The sequence below is a fragment of the Molossus molossus genome, unplaced genomic scaffold (genome assembly GCF_014108415.1).
Source record: "Molossus molossus isolate mMolMol1 unplaced genomic scaffold, mMolMol1.p scaffold_m16_p_23, whole genome shotgun sequence".
In the NCBI taxonomy this organism is placed as follows: Eukaryota; Metazoa; Chordata; class Mammalia; order Chiroptera; family Molossidae; genus Molossus; species Molossus molossus.
Window position 1 is genome coordinate 13,721,333 of NW_023425359.1, and position 20,797 is coordinate 13,742,129.

Consider the following 20,797-nt stretch of genomic DNA (forward strand, 5'->3'; position numbering starts at 1 on the left):
CTCAACAAATGTTAGTTGTCTTCCTCAACCTCTCTCTGTTTGAGTGGCGTTTTGAATTGTTTGACATTGAAATGACAGACTGTGTTACTGTACACAGACATTCTGCACCTCTCACTTCTGGTGAGTACAGGACTGGCCCTGTAACTGACCAGCGTCAACAAAGATGTTGCATGACTTCTGGACAGAGCGCTAAGATCCTGGACAGGCTTCACCCACTCTTTTCCTTTTGCGGGGAGATCAGCTAAGTTCCAGATAGAGGCTACTCCACAAAGCTGGGTTCACAGCTAACACAGGAAGAACATGTCATATGAGTAATAAATAAACCTTCCTTGTTTTAAGCCACTGAGACCCAGAGTCACTTGTTGCTGTAGAATAGCCCAACTTGATCTGATGGATACATTTGACATTCAGCATCTTGCAATTTTCATGCAACATTTTTCTTTTTAAACTTTTCTAAAATGGTGTATTTGCTGCATTTATGTTTTTGGTGGTGGGTACTTTATAAATAACTAGTTATTTTTCTTGTACAATGTGTAAACTGTGTAGAAAATACAGAAAAGTAAATAGAAAAAAAGAAAAACCACCCACTAATATTTTCATTGTTGTCTGGTGTCTTTTTCTAGTATTTTGATAATTTTTAAAAAATCTTTATTGTTGAATGTAGAATGTATTACAGATGTTCCACATTTTTCCCCCATTGACCCCCTCCTCCCCTCTCCCGCCCCCCCTCCTGCCTTTTCCCACACTATTGTCTGGGTCCATTGGTTATGCATATAAGTTTTTTGGTTTATTTCTTCCCAACACCCCCCAACCCCTTTCCCTTTGAGGTTTGTCAGTCTAGCAACCAATTTGTACTTCTTAATCTCTTCACCTTTTTCACCCCTTCTCCCAACCCCCCTCTCATCTGGCAACCAACAAAATGTTCTCTGTATCTATGAGAATGTTTCTGTTCTACCTGTTCATTTTGTTTTTAGATTCCATTGTCAATAGATATGTATTCATTGCCATTTTGTTTGTTCATATATTTTATCTTTTTCTTCAAAAAGACCCTTCATCATTTCGTATAGTAACGGTTTGGTGGTGATAAACTTTAACTTTTTCTTGTCTGGGAAACTCTTTATATGGCCATTGATTCTAAATGACAGCTTTGCAGGATAGAGTAATCTTGGTTGTAGGTTCTTGCTTTTCATCAGTCTGAATATTTCTTGCCACTCCCTTCTGGCCTGCAAAGTTTCTTTTGAGAAATCAGCTGACAGTCTTATGGGAACTCCCTTGTAGGTAACTAGCTGCCTTTTTCTTGCTGTTTTTAAGAATCTCTGTTTGTCTTGAACCTTTTGCATTTTGATGATGATGTGTCTTGGTGTGGGCCTCTTGGGGTTCATCTTGTTTGGGACTCTCTGTGCTTCCGGGACTTGTATGTCTGTTTCCTTCACCAAGTTAGGAAAGTTTTCTGCCATTATTGTTTCAAACAGGTTTTCGATTTCTTGTTCTCACTCTTCTCCTTCTGGCACCCCCAAGATGCGAATGTTGGCACGTTTGAAGTTGTCCCAGAGGCTCCTTACACTATCTTCATTTTTTTGGATTCTTTTTTCTTTTTGCTGTTCTGATTGGGCGTTTTTTGCTTCCTTATATTCCAAATCGATGGTTTGCTCCTTGGATTTACGTACTCTACTATTGAATCTGTGTAAATTATTCTTTATTTCAGTTAATGCCTCCTTCAATTCTGACTGTGCATCCATCATTTCTGACTGGTCCTTTCTTATGCTCTTGAGGCCCTCACTAAGTTCACTGAGGTTCTCACTGAGTTCATTGAGCATCCTTATAAGCAGTATTTTGAACTCAGCATCTGTTAGGTTGCTTATCTCCATTTCGCTTAGTTCTTTTCTTGGGGTTTTGTTCTGTTCTTTCATTTGGGACCTGTTTCTTTGTCTCCTCATTTTGGCTGCCTCCCTGTGTTTGTTTCTGTGTATTACTTAACGAGAGGTATGTAGCTAGCTGAGACCAGATGCTGCTTGTTTGAAAGAATTTAGGAAAAACCTGAAGCAGGATCCAAGGCAGGCCAATCTTATGGTTAAGCAAGTGGCAACAGCTTGGGTGGGCCTGAAAGTTGGGTGGGCCTGAAAGTTGGGTGGGGCGGGGTGGGGCGGGGTGGGGCGGGGCCTCAGGGAGTCACCAGGGTGGGGCTACCAGTGCGAGCTAGGTTGCTGGAGTCCCAGATATGGCAACTGTCTGCCGCCCCAGGGAAGGGCTCACCAAAGGAACAAAGGCCTCTGACAGCATGCCTGTCCCGGAGAAAGCCTCCTCTCCAGCCCTCGCTCCAGTGCCAAACAGCTCAGTTCTTCCCTGTATGTCTCTGGTGTCCCTCGAGCTGCCTCCCCTCTGAGCTTAGAGGGAGAGAGTCAGGTAAGTCTGTGCGCGGGCCCTTTAAGGAGCTGCCTTGGGCTCCAGCCGAGTCAGCCTCCCTGAGCCTCAGTTCCCGCTGGTTTTTCTAGCCAGAAGTTATGGGGGCTTCTCTTCCTGGCACTGGAACCCTGAGCGGGGCACCTGGTGTGGGACAGGGACCCCTCAGTCCTCAGGAAGGACCTTCCCAGCCACGGAAGCCTCCTGATTTTTATCTACCACACGTGGGTGTGGGACCAAACTGTCTCACCACCGGCCCTCGCCCCTCCGCCCCTCCGCCCCTCCGCCCCTCCGCCCCTCCGCCCCTCCGCCCCTCCGCCCCTCCGCCCCTCCGCCCCTCCGCCCATCCGCCCTCGCCCCTCCGCCCCTCCGCCCTCCGCCCCTCCGCACCTCGCCCTCCGCCCTCCGCCCCTCCGCTCTCCTACCAGTCTGGATGTGGCTGCTGCTTTAATTCCGTAGTTTTAGGACTTCCATTCAGCTTGATTTCAGGCGGTTTTGAATGATGGTTGTTCTGTAGTTTAGTTGTAACTTTGATGTGGTTGCAGGAGGACGCAATACCACGTTTACCTAGGCTGCCATCTTGACCGGAAGTCTCCTCTTTTGATAATTTTTTAAAATGAGAATTTGGTAGAAATTTTTAAGTTGGGAGCCTTGCTTATCATGAAAAGGAGATGAATAGACACCTAGAAGAATGCTAATAACATCAGACCTTTTCCATGGCACATCATGGAATGAGTCTGGAGCGGTTTCTTTGTCTCCCCTGTGAGCCAAGCAGAGCTGTATTCCATGACATTCCGTGTCTGAAGAGTCTTCACCAGTAGGGCTTCAGACAGAGCCAGTCTGCCAGGTAGGAAACCCAGCCAAGGGCTAGGTACTGGCAATAGATCAGCAGGTATTCACCGTTATGTATGACATTTTAGGCAAAGGAATGCTTGACGGACACCCTGAAGCAGCCCATTCCTTGACAGGACTTTGCCAGTATGTCTAGGAATTGCCAACAATTGCCTGAAACAATTGTTGGCAATTCCAACAATTCACCTCATGACATTGCATTTACAGCATTTTCTCTATGTGACTGCTAAGGTGGTCTTATCCCTCCTTGGAGGATGTTTTACTTTTGTTTTTATTCTTCCCTTTATTTTATTATTTTATCCTCACCCGAGGACATTTTTGTATTTATCTTCAGATAGAGCAGGAGGGAGAGAGGGGGGAAGAGAGAGAGAGAAACATCGACGTGAGAGAGACATATCAGCTGGCTGCCACCCACACAACCCCAACCAGGGCCGGGGACAAACTGCACCCGAGGTACATGCCCTTAGCAGGAAACGAACCCGGGCCTCTCTGGTCCACGGGCCGACTGACTCTCTAACCACTGAGCCAAACCAGCCAGGGCTATTTTATTATATCTATCAACATTTATCATATTATAAATTAAACTGAGAAATTTAATAATATTAATTTATTCACAAGTATTAACAACCAATGATGTGCTAACATAACATTTTATGAAAAAGAACTATATTTTACAAAAAATAATTTAGTGAGAAAAGTGGCACTGTTTATATTTGTGGTAGGCAGAATAATGGCCCCCAAAGGTGTCCATACCCTATTCCCTGGAACCTGTGAATATGTTACTTTAAATGACTCTTTTACCCATGCCTGGTTTTGTAACATATGTATTTATCATTTAGAAAAACACAGATAGATCACCCAAAGGTTGACACACTTCATTATCCAATAAAAGAACATACAGCATTTGTTAAATTTACCACCAAGCTCATCTGAAAAATCTTTAAATATTGGGAAGCTAGTAAGCTCTCAGCAGGGCAGATACAACTATTCGAGAATTTTTGTTTTCACTTGAAAGCTCAAAATGTTGTCATTAACAACAAATACCGCCCTGGCCGGTTTGGCTCAGCGGTTAGAGCGTTAGCCTGTGGTCCTGAGAGACCCGGGTTCGGTTCCCGCTAGGGGCGCGTACCTCGGTTGCAGTTTGTCCCCGGCCCTGGTCTGTCATGCGGGTGGCAGCCACTTGATGTGTCACTTTCACATCGATGTTCCTCTCTCTCCCTCCCACTCTATCTGAACAAAAAAAATGGAAAAATGTCCTCAGGTGAGGATTTAAAAAACAACAACAACAAATAAATAACAAATGCCATGAGTCATTTCCCTTGAAAGGACAGTCTCATTTTGTTCATTTTCAAGAAAATGCCTACCACATACACACGTTTGAATAACTTGAGGTTGTCCGTCATAGTTTCAAGCAAAAACAGTATTCAGTAGAAATATCAGCTAGTTCCCGGCCGGTGTGGCTCACTGATTGAGTGTCGACTCGTGTACCAAGAGGTCACAGTTTCGATTCCCAGTCAGGGCACATGCCCAGGTTGTAGGCCCGATCCCCAGGGGGGGCACATGCAGGAGGCAGCCAATTGATGTTTTCTCTTATCGATGTTTCTATCTCTCTCTTTTCCCTGTTTCTCTCTCTCTAAAATCAATTTAAAGATATGTATGTAAAGCCCTGGCTGGTTTTGCTCAGCGGTTAGAGCGTCGGCCTGCGGTCCAGAGAGACCCAGGTTTGGTTTTCACTAAGGGCACATACCTCAGTTGCAGTTTATCCCCGGCCCTGGTTGGGTCCACTCGATGTGTCCCGAGGTACTTCAAATTGTAGCAAAAATGGTTGATGCCTACTTCCCTTTTCGTTACCAGAACACTGAACAGAGTGCACAAGCAAGAGCAGAGATTAAATTAAATTGACCATTTTTCTGCTTTATGAAGTATATTCTCAATGAAACTGGCATGTTTAAAAAGTCACTGATTCGTGGCAGGGAAGAACACAGCGGCCCCTGGTACTGTTCGGTGTTGCTGTCTTCCTTCATGCTCAGGCACCAGCAGTTTTACCCACCATTGCCCTCGTTCCATCAGTGCACATGTCGACAGAGTGAAATACAGTAGTAACAAAGTCATAATATTAGTTATTTTTTTAACATTTTTTTTTTTTTTTATCCTCACCCGAGGACACTTTTTCATTCTTTGTTCAGATAGAGCAGGAGGGAGAGAGAGAGAGAGAAACATCGATGTGAAAGGGACACATCGAGTGGCCGCCACCCGCACGACCAACCAGGGCCGGGGACAAACTGCAACCGAGGTACATGCCCTTAGCGGGAACCGAACCCGGGTCTCTCTGGACCGCAGGCCAACGCTCTAACCGCTGAGCCAAACCGGCCAGGGCTTAACATTTTTTTTTTGTTAATCCTCACCTGAGGATATTTTTTTTCCATTGATTTTTTTTTTTTTTTTTTTGGTACGTGCCCCTAGCGGGAACCAAACCCAGGATCTCTGGTCTACAGGTCAACGTTCCAACTGCTGAGCCAAACCGGCCAGGGCAAAAGTCTTAGTATTATAAAGACCATTTGCCTACACATATACTAGGGGTCTGTCTGCAGATCACAGTTTGAGAACCTCTAATTGGAGCCATTTTGTCTCAGGGTACTCCACCTTCATTCCATAGTTCTGTGACATGTATGCATAGGCTTACCATGTTGGTGTTTGTTTCTTTAAACCATTTCAAGGATGTGCATGTCACCTTGTCATGTTTCTGACAAGACTGATGAAACTCAACACATACTGTGTAGACAATTCAACACATGCTTTTCTTTTACGTAATCTGGCTTCCTCTTTCTATTTTCTTTGGTTCTGTATACCACTCTAGACATGTTGGTTTATGAAAGAAAGTGGTAGCTATCAAATAGTCCCACTTAGTGAGGAATTAGTCAGTTGAACAGGGAGAGAAAAGATGTAAGGCACATTAAAGTATTTAAATAAGGAGGCCATTGGACTGAATTGGCTCTTATGCCTTGGTAGTCTATGCAAGCAAACCAAAACTAAGCCAGAGTCAATGCCTTTGAATCTGAGAAAATGAAACTTAAGAAAAGCCAATCAGAGACAGCCAACTTGGCTTTGCCAAATAAGGCCACTGCTTAAACTATGACCACTCAAATAATTTCCTTGCTTTGCTTTTGCATGTTCTCTATAAAAGCCCCTTCCCTAGCTCGGGTCAGTGGAGACTTCTAACCTATGGTTTGATGCTACCTAATTTGAATCAATGTATGCTCAAATCAACCCTTGAAAAAATTTAACATGCCTCAGTTTACCTTTTGACATGCCTATGTCTGGACTGTATTTAGTTGCACTCCACTTTGTTTTCTCCACATCTACATCAAAAGGAAATGTTGGATTATGATATACTAATTAACACATTTTCTCTGGCCTTATAAGGTTTGTTTCTATGGTGAAAGTAGTACATATTCATTAAAGAAAAAATGTATATTCTAAAGAAGAAAAAGGAGAAGACAGTAACTAATTGTCCGTCTCCCAAAGATGACCAATAATAACATTTATGGTGCACTTACCTCCAACTATTTAAACAAATTTTTTTTTTTATTAATTTGAGAGAGAGAGGAAAGGAGAGGGAGAAAGATAGAAACATTGATGAGAGAGAACATCAATTGGCTGCCTTCTGCATGCCCCCCACTGGGGATGTGCCCTGACCAGGAACAGAACTGTCTACCTCTTGGTGCATGGGTTGACGCTCAACCACTGAGCGGCTCAGCTATTTTTTTTTTTTATCCTCACCAGAGGACATTTTTACATTTATCTTCAGATAGAGCAGGAGGGAGGTGGGGGGGAGAGAGAGAGAGAGAGAGAAACATTGATGTGAGAGAGATACATTGACTGGTTGCCACCCACATGACCCCAACTGGGGCAGGGACAAACTGCAACTGAGGTATGTGCCCTTAGTGGGAACTGAATGTGGGACTCTCTGGTCCGCAGGCTGATGCTCTAACCGCTGAGCCAAATCGGCCAGGGCTCAACGATTATTTTTTAAATACACTATGTGAACCATTTGGTAGCCTATTTATAGTAAGACAATATTCCAGTGAATGGTTATACCACATTATATTTAACCATTCACTTACTGTTGTACTTTTTAGATTATTTCCAATTTTTAAAATTTTAGGGCATAGATTTCTTTTTCTGTATTTAGAATTATTTCCTTAGGCTAAATCTTTTTTTTTTTTTTTTTAACATATTTTTATCTTTTTTTAATTACACTGAAGGGAACGGTTTTGTTTGTTTGTTTGTTTTTTTATCCTCACCTGAGGACATTTTTCCATTTTTTGTTCAGATAGAGTGGGAGGAAGAGAGAGAGAGAGAGAAACATTGATGTGAAAGGGACACATCGAGTGCCTGCCTCCTGCACGACCCAACCAGGGCCGGGGACAAACTGCAACTGTGGTACATGCCCTTAGTGGGAACTGAACGTGGGACTCTCTGGTCCGCAGGCTGATGCTCTAACCGCTGAGCCAAACTGGCCAGGGCTCTTGATGCTTTTTAAAACTGATTTGAGAGAGAGACGAAGGGAACGAGACAGAGAGAGAGAAGAGAGAGGAAGGGTTAGAGACAGGGTGAGAGAGAAACATCAATTTGTTATTCTACTTATTTATACGTTCATTAGTTGCTTCCTGTATATGCCCTGACTGGGATCGAACCCACAACCTTGGTGTATCGGAGTGATGCTCTAACCGACTCAGCTACCTGGCCAGGGCTCTTGATGCTTTTCTTAGTACTTTATATGAACTTTCTGTAACAAAGATATTGGCCCCATTTAAATACTTGCTATAAATGTGTTTTGAGCTAACAAGAAGGATTAGATGTAACCATGTTTACATGAATCAGAAATCTTGCCTATATTGAAGATTGTGAATATAAGTAATCAAGAGGCACACACAAGGCAGGGCAGGTCTGGGCCATCCTGAGTGGCTCCCAGGTGAGTTCTTCCTGCTTTGACGGACAGTCTCTGGCTCAGACTACTGGTCTCCCCTGCTTCTCATTTGGCCACTTCACTTTTACGAAAGACCCACATCAGTAGAACCTATTTTCACTGACAAGGAGAAATCCCAAGATGATTTTCACTTTCGCTAAATATCTGTTACTGGACTAATGTAGGTCTTTCATAAAAGTGGGCAGCAAAAGGTGAACTTTTGGAAAGCAGGAGATACCTGTAATATATGAGGTATCCAGTGAGGGGCAGCTCACACAGTGGGATCAGAGGAAGAATTTAGGTTGTGAAAAATCTCCACTTTGCCCTGGCTGGTTTGGCTCAGTGGTTAGAGCTTCGGCCCGTGGACGAATGAGTCGCAGGTTCGATTCCAGTCAAGGGCACATACCTTGGATTAGTCCTCTGCCCTGGTTGGGGTCATGTGGGAGGCAGCCACTCGATGTGTCCCTTTCACGTCAATGTTTCTCTCTGTCTCGCTCTCTTCCTCTTTCTCCCACTCTATCTGAAAAATGTCCTCGGGTGAGGATAAAAAAAATCTCCACTTTATATGCCAGGTTGTTGTATAACTAATGTGACCTTCTCCAGTTATAAATCCATGGAGTCTAGGTTTGTTTACCATAAGTAATTCTAAACCAGAGACATCAGGCTGAAAGAATTTCATTAATACGCACTCTCCTCCTAGCAAATACCCAGTTATCAGTATATTTACAAAGAGATTAGACCAGGTCACTGGCCTACTTTCTTTCTCTGGGAGGGTCCCCTTAATGACCAGAAAAGGAATGGGTTACACTGGCCAGCTGCTATACTTCTTTCTTCCCCATTTTCCAAGGCTGTTTTCTCCCCTCCCCTCCCCTCCCCTCCCCTCCCCTCCCCTCCCCTCCCCTCCCCTCCCCTCCCCTCCCCTCCCCTCCCCTCCCCTCCCCTCCCCTCCCCTCTGTTTTATTTCACTCTCTCTCTTTCTTTCTTTCTCATTGCAGCCTCCCTAATGGGGGTGCACATTTTAAGCTTTTATTAAAAGACGGGTGTTTTGACCTGGCCAGTTAGGCTCAATGGTTAGAGCGTCAGCCTGCGGACCAATGAGTTATGGGTTGGATTCCAGCCAAGGGCATGTACCTCAGTTGCAGTTTGTCCCCGGCCTTGGTCGGGTCATGCGGAAGGCAAGTAGTCGATGTGGCTCTATCACATCAATGTTTCTCTCTGTCTCTCCCTTCCTCCCACTCTATCTGATGATAAAATGGAAAAATATCCTCAGGTGAAGAATTAAAATAAAAAAAAAAAGACGGGTGTCTTTTAGTAACAATTTTATTTCTTTCAAATCCTAAGCAGGCACTTTACTGTCCATCTGTATATTTTCTTTCTCAAAATGTGCTTTCTCTCTCTGCTTTAAGTGTAACTGAGTAGGTATCTTCAGATAGGAGAATAATTTAGCCAGCAGAAACATCTGCTCCCCCGGAGTGCCTGGAATGCTTCAGCCAGATTTCCTGGTTTGGGAGGGTGCCTTCCTCTTTTATCATCCCTGACTGTCTGTCCCAAAGTCTGTGCTCCCCCAAGGGACTCGCCTTCCCAGACAGTCTCTCAGTCCGGCAGTCTGAAGTGCCTGGATATATTTACAGAGTATATGTTACATGTGTGAATTTAGTGGTTAGTAGCCTTAATCTCACTGAGATATAATGAAAAGATTCTAAAATCTGTTGATAATGGAAGGTACTCCATTATAGTAATATAAACATTTGAGTAATATATTCTAAAATCACGTGGAAGTTAGTAAACGCAAGTAGCACAGTTTTTCCTCTTTCTACCCCCAGTCAGGGATTTTAGGGTGTGTTTCCAGGGCCTCGCTCACAGATTCGGTTTCTGCCTCCCCTGAGGGCTCAGCACCGGCCCTGGCAGCCTACTTCTTGACCAGGTCCGCAAGGCAGCTTCTGTCCACCAGAGGGCGGAAGGCTCCTTTGTTCAGACCATTCTTTGAAAACCCAGGGAGGTCTCTTGCTCTTTCCTGGTTAGACAGGTCTCTGGGCTCTGTTTTTCTGCCCTCTTTCTTGGACCTGGGTATTCAGGACGACAGAGCCCTGAGTCAGAAACCTTGGCCGTGACCCCCTAAGCGTGTCCGGTCCCTGGGCTACGGTGGTGGAGTAAGACGGACAGATCACCTTCTGCAGAGCATTCAAGACCCATGGGCGGGGGAGGTGCAGAGAATACCTTTGTCCTCCTCACATTTTGCATTCTCAGAACTAACGTAAAATTTTAAAATAAAAGAAAAACTGCAAGGTCCAAAGAAAAAATTCCTTCCTCTATGGTACTTCCTGAAAAGTTGAAAAGTGTGTGGGAGGCACAGGAAACCATCCCCTTGGCTTCCTCACTTGATTCTGTGATTTCCTGGTAGCATTTGGACCATGGAAGCTTAAAGAGTCACCAAAAGAGCAGGCACCCCATTCTTGAGGTTCCAGGGTGTGGCCCAAGAATCTGCCTTTTTGGCCAACACCTTATTTGATTCTCAAGCAGCTAGATGACCCCCAAACCACACTTTGAGAAAGTTTCCACTGGACTTATGTCCTCTGGCACCATTCACTTAATCTTAGAATTCTAATGTAAATTTGATAGTCCATGTGGGAAACACCCATCTATTTATGGATCCATAAAGTTGTAGATGATATGAAAGATCTATTAAAGTATGCAGGGATACCATAAATTTTAATATTTCAGTTAGAGACCTTTTTTTTTTTTTATAACCCTGAGCCACCTGAGTAGGCACTATCTTAGGTTCCGAAATGTGGTGTCTCCCGGCAGCCCCCACCTCAGTGCTAACCCCTGCTTCCCATTCAGGACCCTCAGCTGCCTGCTGTTGAAGCTTTGTGACTTCCCTGGGCCTGGCAGCCTTCTAAACTGCTTTCACAGAAGTCACTGAGCTCCTGGAAGAACACTTCCCTCCTGGGATAGAGCCCCCAAACGAGAGTCTGGTTGTGCCTCTCCCTCCCTCGACGCCATCTCCAAACCCTGCAAACACAAACACACACTGTGTAGCTCTAACAAGTGCTACTGTTCTCGAAGCATTAGCCAGAGGGTAGCTAATTTGTAGGCTTTGTATGAAGCCTCCTGCTCTGACGGTATTGGTAAAAGTTAATGTCAACAAGTCTAAGAATCGTTCATTACCCTCCCATGTCTGGGATAGCCAGGGTTAGGACATGCTGAACAAAAACCCACTGTGAGAAGTTGATGCACAGTGACAAGTCATTGGAAGGGGGGCTCCTGGCACCTCTCAGTCTGACACAAATGGTGCCTTTAAGACACACAGCAGCACAAATGGCTGCATCTTCAGGGCACATGAGGATGAATACACACACATGCACACATGACCCGATCCCCTATTCCCACTACTTCTAGCCTCCCAGCTTCCAGCACTTCTTGAATGTCACACTAATTCCTGAGCCTCTGGTTAGCAGCCCCTGGCTATCTGCCCTGAGTCTGGCATTGAGATCTCAGGTTAAATCTGTCACCAGTTTGTAATTACCTGGTACTGAACCCCCACATGACTCCAATTATCAGAGGCAGCCTTTTGGAAGACTGCTTCTGTGCTTGTCGTCTGAGAGGCCCACCTGTCCCCAATCAAGCATTAATTCGTGGGCACAAATGACAGCCATCTAAGACAGCTGCTTGGCAGCACAGAGAGGTCCAGAGTTTCAGGGAAGGGGGCTGACAAGTTGGCCTGGCCCTCAAGAAGGTGGAGCACCACGGTCGGAGTTCCAGACCTTACACGCTGGGAACTATCTCTTCCGTGGCTCCATGGTGCTGGGACTCAAGGAGGCTCACGAGAGACTTTTGTCTGAAACCATCGCTTAAAGTGAGAAATAAAATCAGATACTTATATATCAGCCCAACCAACTCAACAGGCAGGGACAGGGAATGGGGTACCTCTCCTTGGCGGCTGTGGCTCAGAACAAGTATAGTGGGAAGTATGATTCCAGTGTGAATGGCAGGGGTCTCTGCTTGCATTCAGTCAGAGCAGATATTAGGCTGGAATGCCCTCCCTGACTACACCAGTGGTTAATGACTAGAGCCTATTCTGTCAGGTCAGCATCTCTGCCACATCATTTCAATATTGTGAACATCACTCTTAACAATGGGTGCACATATACCTGCTAGGAGAATCAGAATTTCGAGTAGTGACTGAGTTGTCTTTGTCCTGAACTGACTATAAGCTTCTCATTAGACTGTAAGAGGTTCTACCCATTGGTCAATGAGCAACTAGCTCATAGCAGGAGCTCAGTGGCATGTAATAGGTTACATGCACATAATAGTCTCATGATGTTGAGTTCAATCAACCAATGGTGCCTAGATGGGCTCTGCCACATTTGACCCTGTGTTTCCCTTTTCTGGGCCTCCATGGCTGACCACTCTCCCAACTGCAAGTCTTTCTTTGCTTGCACCAGGCTGTCCTAGATACACAGTGTCTTTCAGGCAACCTTGTTGATTCAACAACCAATCTTTTTTTTAACATTATTATTTTTTATCTTTATCATTGAATGTATTACAGATGTTCCTCATTTTTCCCCCATTGACCCCCTCCTCCCCACTCCCGCCCCCCCTCCCGCCTTTTCCCACACTATTGTCTGTGTCCATTGGATATGCATGTATGCATATAAGTCCTTTGGTTTATTACTTCCCACCCCCCAACCCCCTTCCCTTTGAGGTTTGTCAGTCTAGCAACCAATTTGTACTTCTTAATCCCTTCACCTTTTTTCCCCACCCCCACCCCCATTCCCATCTGGCAACCAGCAAAATGTTCTCTGTATCTATGAGAATGTTTGTTCTGCCTGTTCATTTTGTTTGTAGATTCCATTGTCGATAGATATGTATTCATTGCCATTTTGTTTGTTCATATATTTTATCTTTTTCTTTAAAAAGACCCTTCATCGTTTCGTATAATAACAGTTTGGTGGTGATGAACTCCTTTAACTTTTTCTTGTCTGGGAAACTCTTTATATGGCCATCGATTCTAAATGACAGCTTTGCAGGATGGAGTAATCTTAGTTGTAGGTTCTTGCTTTTCATCACTCTGAATATTTCTTGCCACTCCCTTCTGGCCTGCAAAGTTTCTTTTGAGAAATCAGCTGACAGTCTTATGGGAACTCCCTTGTAGGAAACCAACTGCTTTTCTCTTGCTGCTTTTAAGATTCTCTGTTTGTCTTGAACCTTTTGCATTTTGATGATGATATGTCTTGGTGTGGGCCTCTTGGGGTTCATCTTGTTTGGGACTCTCTGTGCTTCCGGGACTTGTATGTCTGTTTCCTTCACCAAGTTAGGAAAGTTTTCTGCCATTATTGTTTCAAACAGGTTTTCGATTTCTTGTTCTCTCTCTTCTCCTTCTGGCACCCCCAAGGTGCGAATGTTGGCACGCTTGAAGTTGTCCTAGAGGCTCCTTACACTATCCTCATTTTTTTTTTTTTTCTTTTTTCTTTTTGCTGTTCTGATTGGGTGTTTTTTGCTTCCTTATGTTCCAAATCCATGGTTTGCTTCGTGGCTTTACCTACTCTACTATTGAATCTGTGTAAATTATTCTTTATTTCAGTTAGTGCCTTCTTCATTTCTGACTGGTCCTTTTTTATGCTCTTGAGGCCTTCACTAAGTTCACTGAGCATCCTTATAAGCAGTATTTTGAACTCAGCATATTAGGTTGCTTATCTCTATTTCACTTAGTTCTTTTCTTGGTGGTGGTGGTGGGGGGGGTTGTTCTGTTCTTTCATTTGGGACCTGTTTCTTTGTCTCTTCATTTTGGCTGCCTCCCTATGTTTGTTTCTGTGTATTACTTAACGAGAGGTATGGCGCTATCTGAGACCAGGTGCTGCTTGTTTGAAATAATTTAGGGAAACCTGAAGCAGGATCCAAGACAGGCCAATCCTATGGTTAAGCAAGTGGCAACAGCTTGGGTGGGCCTGAAAGTTGGGCGGGGCGGGGCAGGGCGGGGCCTCAGGGAATCACCGGGGCGGGGCAACCAGTGTGAGCCAGGTTGCTGGAGTCCCAGATATGACGGCTGTCTGCCGCCCCAGGGAAGGGCTCACCAAAGGAACAAAGGCCTCAGACAGCACATCTGTCCCCGAGAAAGCCCCCTCTCCAGCCCTCGCTCCAATGCCAAACAGCTCAGTTCCTCCCTGTATGTCTCTGGCGCCCGTGAAGCTGCCTCCCCTCCAAGCTTAGAGGGAGAGAGTCCGATAAGTCTGTGCGCGGGCCCTTTAAGGAGCTGCCTGGGGCTCCAGCCGCCTCAGCCTCCCTGAGCCTCAGTTCCTGCTGGTTTTTCCAGCCAGAAGTAATGGGGATTCTCTTCCTGGCACTGGAACCCTGAGTAGGGTGCCTGGTGTGGGACAGGGACCCCTCAATCCTCAGGGAGGACCTTCCCAGTCGAGGTGTCTTCCTGATTTTTATCCGCCACACGTGGGTGTGGGACCAGCCCGTCCGCCTCCGCCCTCCTACCAGTCTCCATGTGGCTGCTGCTTTAATTCTGTAGTTGCAGGACTTCCATTCAGCTTGATTTCAGGCGGTTTTGAATGATGGTTGTTCTGTAGTTTAGTTGTAACTTTGATGTGGTTGTGGGAGGACGCGATACCGCGTTAACCTACCTGCCATCTTGACCAGAAGTCCTCAACAACCAACCTTTTACCGAGCATCTACTATATGCCAAGTTTGGAGATGTGGTAGTGAATAAAATAGTCATGGTTCCTGCCCTGCCTTTGGACTACGTGGGTGAACACCTCTTCGGAACATCTACCGCCATTTGTTTGAGTTCACGCCCACCAAACAGCTTTCTGATTGTAAATTAGGCCACACAGGCCGTCAGACACCAGGCAGTTCTCTCTGGAAAGGAATAGTGCCAATTAAAAATGAATTAATTGGCATTCTAGTTTATTCAACAATGCCCTGGGTGTCTGATGGTCCTGAGCCAACCTCTTCAAGTCTGATCAGTTCTGTGATACTGACAAGGATAAAGACCGGACCCTGGACTACGGTATAGACAGCCAGCTGGCCTGGTAGGATGTGGAAAGATGACCAATGGCTCCAAGATACCCATATCCTAATCCCCCAACCTGTGACTATGTTACCTGATGTGGTGAAAAGGACTTTGCAGATGTGATTAAGTGAAGGACCTTGAGATGGGGAGGTCATCCTGGATTTTTATCTGAGTGGGAGACCAATGTAATTATAAGGTTCCTTAAAAGAGGGACCAGGAGGATCAGAGAGAATATTAGATGTGATAACAAGAGCCAGAGGTTAGAGATGGTAGGTAGGGGTCATGAGACAAGGAATGCAGGCAATCTCTAAAAGCTGAAAAAAATAAGGAAACAGTCTCTCTGAGAGCCTGCAGAAGAAACCCCAGCCTGCTAACTCCTTGATTTTATCCCAGTGACTTAAAAATTCTGATCTCCAGAAATATAAGATAATAAATTCATATTGTTTTAGGTAATACACACACCAACTGTACTACCTCATCTTGAGACAACAAATAGCATATTTAAAATAAATTAATATATAGCCCTGGCCAGTTTGGCTCAGCAGTAGAGCGTCGGCCTGCGGTCCACAGAAACCCGGGTTCGGTTCCCGCTAAGGGCACGTACCTCGGTTGCAGTTTGTCCCTGGCCCTGGTTGGTTGTGCGGGTGGCAGCCACTCGATGTGTTCCTTTCAAGTCGATGTTTCTCTCTCTCTCTCCCTCTCTCCCATTCTACCTGAAAAAAAAAAAAAAAAAAAAAAAAAAGGAAAAATGTCCTCGGGTGAGGATAAAAAAAAAAAGCAAAAATAAATTAATATAAAAATATATTTTAAAAAGTGAATAAATAATATACTAATATATGAATTAAAATAAATACATATATAAAATGCCTATTTTCAGTCCACAGTGACTAAAATGAGGGGCCATGTGGAACGAATATGTCATATTTGTGACTGCTTAGCATCTTTTGAATAAATACCTTTCCTATTTTTACAAACTTTTAGACCAGAACTACATTTCCCAGAATCCCTTGTAGCTAGGACACAAGCATGTGACCTATGGTTAAGCAACTGGCAACAGCTTGGGTGGGCCTGAAAGTTGGGTGTACCTTTTCAAGGAAGCACCTGGAGGAATTCTTTCCTAGGGGATTCAGGGGGGCACCCACGGGGGTCTCAGGGCACCAGGGGCAGCAGTGGCAGAGGTCCTGGTGGTGTCCCGCCTCAGTCTCTGAAGTGCCAATGGCACCTGCACTCAGCAGTGGTGGGAGGATGATTTGAGTATCGTTTCAGGCTACTGAGTCTCCAGGCCTGATTTTCTGGCCTTGCTGGAGCTTCTTCAAGCCATACAATATTCTTCAGTAAGTGGGCGTGCTCCTTAATCTTGCGGTGTGGATTTTTCTCTCTTGCAATTAAAGGCTCTGACTGATATGCCACCTCGTGGTATAGTCGTAAGTAGCTTGTCCATTTTAGCGCTGAAAGGTGAAGAGCTTTGCTTTTCCAGCAGGCACAATTGTTCAGGAAGATTAGGGGATGGAGGCCACAGTGCGCATTAGTTCTCAGTTACAGCTGCAGAGCCTCACAGCAACCACCGAACAGCTGGTCCTCCTTGAGCCCTTAGTGGCCACGGGGAGGGACCATAATCCAGAGAACGAGGGAGGAAAGTTCCGATCGGGTTTTCAGGTGGGCTGCAGAAGGGCCCAGGGGGAAGCAAGGGATTACTAACATAGTTTCTTCCAACACAGCTAAGGAAGCTGCTAGAAGCATCTTTCCGAGTCAGTCTCCCCCAGGGGTCGCCAGTCTCCATTTCCATTTTGGGAGAAGCCCCTGTCCTTTCTGGGGCTGAGAGCTCTTGTGGATGAGGCAGCCAGCTGGGGGCCGAGCTTTGACACACATCCCGGTTCCCGGAGCTCGCGCTCAGCCTGGAACACCGTCAAGGACGTGACAGATGTGCCTTCTTCCTTGGGTCAGTGTCAGATGAAGTCAGCCTTTCCCTCTGGACTCCATCAGGATTTGTCCTTGATATTTCTGAGTCACTTGAGAGTTTATGAAGCACTGTGGAAACCAGAGGTGTTTTGTGAGCGTCTCTGTGAATCAGATTTTATCCTGTGCCTTCACTCCTAAGGTTGCTCTGGAAACCATGAGCCAAGAATGTCGACCGGAATATTAAATATTATATAGAGGCACTCGAGAATTAAAAAGCATAAAGGAAGGGCAATGAATTGTTCATAAACCTCTGGAAAGCATAGGAATTTTAGCGGCTATGCAATCAAAATCACGTCTCCAAGTGACCCCAGCCTCTAGGAAAAGCTGTTTGTGTATGTTTGTTTTTTTAGATCTCACAAAGGACAAATATGGTAGAGTGGTGTTAGATGTGGCTTCGTTTGAGGAATGCTAATCCCAGGAAGATTTCTGTGCTTACAAAATATTGTCCAGGAGATGTTTTCTGATCGCCATTGCCTGAAATCTACCCTTAGACATTTTTATTTTTTTGGCTTAAGGCTAAAACATCCTAATCCAAAGTCCTTAAAATGGTAAAAGTTAAGCCCTTGCCAATAATTAATAATTTAATAATAATCAATATAAATATTTTATCAGATCCTTTCCAAAGTCCCTTTAGCAGAACAGTTTTCAAAGAAATGAATTTTAACTGTTATATTTGATTGGGGTAAGGGGGAATATGTGAGGATATTAACTGAGGATCTATTTACACTTAGGGGAAAATAGATAAATAACAGCGAGTCCTTTGAGAGGAAAGCTGGAAAGATGTCTTGGGCACATCATCCCTTCCTTAATGATGCGTGTGCTTTATTCTTTACACTAGGAAGTTCGGCCCTAGAAAGGGTCTGTTCTGGGCCTGACCCTACTAGTTAAAAGTTCAAGTAGAATTCTGATCATAATTAAGATTACTACTCAGTGCAATACAAAAATCAGTGGTCCATGTTAATTGTTCTTTGCTGATATGGCTGCAATAAATTAAAATCATTGCGGATGTGGATACACTGAGTTTTATCTAACAACAACATCGATTTAATGCTTCTTTTCCCAAGTGAACATTCATTTAAAACATTCTTTAAACACAATCTCCAGCTCCAATTCCAGCCAATCACTTGGTATATGTAGTGAACACAGACAGGAGACCAAGGGCTCCCTGGGTCGTGTCTCTGTTTCACAGCCACCCACTTCACCCATTCCATTCCTGAAGCAAGTCTTGCCTTTTTCATGGGCTTCCTTGGCCAGCTTCTATACCCCTCCAGAGAGTCTAAACATTATCCCCTCTCCTGCTTGTCCAAAACCATCTCTTTCCCCAGAGCTGGGTCTTGAGCTTGGCAGCCCTGGTGCTGTCTCCATGTACCCAGGAGGGGTGCCAAACTCAGTTAACACGCCCATTTACCCAGCTTCCCCCCAGATTCTCCAATACAGCCCTTTTTGACACTCTTAGAGACCAACTTTATATTCAGAACCCAAATAAAGTGCAAAAAATTTGCTCAGATCACCTCGCTGCAGGAGCCTGACTCCTGAAGCTAGGACATCCCTGGAGCAATCTGTAACAGTCACCAGTTAGTTTTCCTAGGTGCTGGCAACAGCTGAATTCCAAGATGGTCTAAAATGGAGTGACCGCACATTTTGTTGTTTGTTTTTGCTTTGAAGTGACCTCAGCCCTTCCTGTACCCTAGGCAGCAGGATGTAGTCACTCTTCAGTAATCTATTAAAATGCCGAGAATCACCTACTCAACATTCTGCAAATGATAGCAAACGTTTTTCAGTACAATTACAGCAGGAGGACATGGTAACATTAACGTGTATCCTGCTTTGGAACGAACAAAACATCCCCTTTGGCCCTTTGCTTCCTTTCCCTCCCCGAAGGAATTTGCTATTGTTTGTAAATATAGTATACCCCTAATACCAGCTTTATTTAACCACATTTCAAACCTGGCCTTTCTGATAGTCCTAACTAGGTTGGCTTTGATTTCTTATTTATTGATTGACTTTAGAGAGAAAGAAAGGGAGAGAGAGAGAGAAACATCCATCTGCTGTTCCACTTATGACTGTATTAACTGGTGCTTTTTGTACGTGCCCTGACCAAAGATCAAACCTGCAACCTTGGCATATCGGGACAACGCTCTAACCAACTTAAATACCTGGCCAGGGTTGGCTTTGCTTGTCTTTTTTTTTTTTTTTAAACCAACTCCATTGAGGTATATAACTTACATATAATAAAATACACCCATTTTAAATGTAGAATTCAATGAGTTTTGACAAGTGTATACACCTATTATCAACATACTCAAAATATAGACTATTTTTCATCACTCCAAAATGTTTCCTACTGTCAACCTCCTCTCCTCCCCCAGCTCCAGGCAACTACTGATCTGCTCTCTGTCACTATAGATTAGTTTTGAAGGGCTTGATTTTAATGAGAATGTCCTGTACTCAATAAAATGCAGTTCTGCGTGTTTCTGCCTGAAACCTTGTAAGTGACCACATGAGACAATTTTAACATTGAAAAAAATGCAATCTGTATGCTATCTAAGCCACATACAATGTATCCCTTTGTTGACTTCCTTTCTTTTGTTAGTGTTATAAACTGTTTTAAAAAATGGCAGCAATAATTTCCCCTCCCTATGACCACATGCAATTCCTCCTAAGGAGAGGTGGAGTCTATCTCCTCTCCCCTTGAGCCCAGACTGTCTTTGCGACTTGATTTGACCAAACAAATATGGAGGAAGTGATGTTCTGGCAGGTCCAGGGCCAGGCCTTATAAGACCTGACAGTGTCTACTTTTGGCCTCTTGGGATTCAGCCACCACACATAAGCTCAGGCTACAGTGCTGAATGATGAGAGTCTCCATGGAGAGAGAGAGGTCCAGTCAGCTCCCTGCCCTTCTAGGCACCACAGCTCAGGTGCCAAAACGTCAGTGAAGACACCTGGGCTGTCTCAGCCCCATCCCAGCTCCCAGCTAAATGCAGCCACATGAGTGACCTCAGCTGACTCATTGCAGAGCAGAAGAGCTGCCCAGCTGAGCCCAACCAACCCATGGAATCATGAAGAGGAATGAATCTTGATTGTTTTTAAGCCGCTAAGTTTTGGGGTAGTTTGTTATCCAGTAACAGACAGCTGATCAAATCAGGAATATTGATGGCAGGTGATGTCCTCATAAAAACACTCGAAGCGCCCTGGCCGGTTTGGCTCAGCGGTTAGAGCGTCGGCCTGCGGTCCTGAGAGACCCGGGTTCGGTTCCCGCTAAGGGCACGTACTTCGGTTGCAGTTTGTCCCCGGCCCTGGTCGGTTGTGCGGGTGGCAGCCACTCGACGTGTTCCTTTCACATCGATGTTTCTCTCTCTCTCTGTTCCTCTCTCTCCCTCCCACTCTACCTGAACAAAAAATGGAAAAATGTCCTCGGGTGAGGATAAACAAAACAAAACAAAACAAAAAAAAAAACACTCGAAGCAACGTGGGTGAAGGGAAAGGACACCCAGCCTACATGACACTCCAAAGTGCTGTGTGTGCCTTTGTGAATTCTCAGGTGCACTTCATTAAACTGGCTCTGACCAAAGGAACCCAGGGTGTAGTTACCGACCGAC